Source organism: Polypterus senegalus, chromosome 2 (genome assembly GCF_016835505.1).
Source record: "Polypterus senegalus isolate Bchr_013 chromosome 2, ASM1683550v1, whole genome shotgun sequence".
Classification (NCBI taxonomy): Eukaryota; Metazoa; Chordata; class Cladistia; order Polypteriformes; family Polypteridae; genus Polypterus; species Polypterus senegalus.
Window position 1 is genome coordinate 174,462,031 of NC_053155.1, and position 2,188 is coordinate 174,464,218.

At 45.6% G+C, this 2,188-nt stretch overlaps 1 long non-coding RNA gene across 1 annotated transcript; it reads right to left on the reverse strand.

Annotated features, from left to right (window-relative positions):
• Positions 1-652: 652 nt before the first annotated feature.
• On the reverse strand, positions 653-1,227 carry LOC120524646. Its single transcript, XR_005632801.1, has 3 exons — positions 1,161-1,227; positions 825-967; positions 653-721 (listed from the first exon to the last, which is right to left on the reverse strand). It is a non-coding gene; the product is annotated as an uncharacterized LOC120524646 (long non-coding RNA).
• Between the last annotated feature and the right edge of the window lie 961 nt (positions 1,228-2,188).

Below are 2,188 nucleotides of genomic sequence, written 5' to 3' on the forward strand. Positions count from 1 at the left end.
CAGGTGAATAGTTTGTTAGGAATTCGGGGTTTAAGGACCACACCCTATCACCCGCAGACGGATGGGCTAGTGGAGCGATTTAATGCCACCTTAAAACAGATGCTGAGGAAATTTGTTAGCGTGACTGGATCAGATTGGGATCAGTGGCTACCATACCTGTTGTTTGCTTACCGGGAGGTTCCGCAGGCATCTACTGGATTCTCTCCGTTTGAGCTATTGTATGGTCGGCATGTCGAGGACCCCTTTCTGTGCTAAAGGAAACCCTAGAGGGAGATAGAGACAGAACTGAGTCACAAAATGTGCTAACTTTGTCCTTAAGTTGCAGGAAAAATTCGCCAACCTGTCGCAGTTTGTTAAAGCAAATATGGAAAACGCACAAGCCAAGCAGAAAGCGTGGTATGACAAGGCAGTCAGAGACCGAAACTTACAGTTGGACAGAAGGTACTGTTATTATTGCCTACTTCAGAGAGCAGTCTTTTAGCCAAGTGGCAAGGGCCATACACAGTAGTTGCTCAAAAGGTCCTGTCACTTATGAGATTGATATGCCTGATCACCCTAGGAAATTAAGGCAAACTTTTCATATTAATATGCTGAAGCCATGGCAGGAATATACTAACCCTTCAAGTCAGCTATTCATTCAGTAGCGTTCGAAGAAGAGGAATCGGAGGAGCAGTACTTGCCATCTTGCAGAGAAGTCCAAGTGGGACCATCATTGGAACATCTTGAAGAGACAAAAAGAGCAGAAGTACAACAATTGATTCCAGAGGGTCTGTTTGGATCTTTGCCTGGTAGGACTCCTCTATACATCATGATATTCGCCTTACATCCCCAGGTCCTGTGAGAACATCCTACTGTAGAATTCCTGCACGCCTACAAGAGGTTTTCAGAGAGGAGCTGGAACAGATGAAAGATTTAGGCATCATCGAACCTTCAGTGAGTGACTGGTGTAGTCCTGTGGTACTCGTTCCTAAAAAGAATGGACAGATGAGATTCTGTGTGGATTACAGTAAGCTTAACGCCATCTCAGCTTTTGATACCTACCCAATGCCTAGAGTGGACGAGCTGGTAGAGCAGCTAGGTCCAGCAAAATATTTAACAACAATTGATCTTTGCAAAGGTTATTGGCAGGTCCCACTCACCGATGAGGCAAAACCACTTACCGCTTTCAGGGCTCCCGGAGGTTTGTACCAGTTCACGGTCATGCCATTTGGGTTGCATGGAGCGGCGGGCAACTTCCAGCGCCTCATGGACAAAGTGCTGCAAGGAGCAGAGAGGTATGCTAGAGCCTACATAGATGATGTGGTAGTATACAGTAAGACCTGGGAGGAGCATCTAAAACACCTGGCGGATGTGTTTGAAAGGTTAAAAACAGCTGGGCTTGTGGTTAACCCTGAAAAAACAGTCATTGCCAAAGAGGAAGTGCAATACCTTGGTACACCATAGGGGCGGTTTGATCCGACCCCAAATTGACAAAATGCGCTATAAAGGATCGTCCGTGTCCTGGAACAAAGAAGCAGGTCCGGTCATTCCTTGGTTTGGTGGGGTGGTACAGAAGATTTATCCCCAATTTTTCGGATATTGCAGCACCCCTCACCGACCTGCTTAAAGGATCTGCACCACGAAACGTCAAATGGACAGAGTCATGTGAAAATGCCTTTCAATCTCTGAAAAAAATATTTTGTAAGAATGTTGTATTGCATTGTCCTGACTTTGCAAAACCTTTTACTTTGCAGGTTGATGCCTCGGGGGAAGGTTTGGGAGCAGCCTTGATGCAGGGAGAGGGTGACGAGAAGAGGCCAATTTTGTTTATTAGTAGGAAGCTGTTTGACCGAGAGAAGAAGTACGCTACCTTAGAGAAAGAAGGATTAGCAATAAAATGGGCTGTAGATAGCCTTAAGTATTATCTACTGTCCAACAATTTATTGTGGAGAGCGACCACCGAGCATTGCAGTGGATCCAAAAGATGAGGCATTCTAATGCTCGTGTGGCCCGCTGGTATTTGGCTCTCCAGCCATACAGGTTTCAGGTATGCGTTATGCGGGAAAAAGAATCTAGTGGCAGATTATTTATCCCGCACATATGACCTGAAATCTTGAGGGGGAGGGTGTGTGGTAATATGCACTACTGGCATTACCATTAATTAAATGAAATTAGTTTAGCGTCCTCTGCTGTGTAAAGAGGGAGGCTT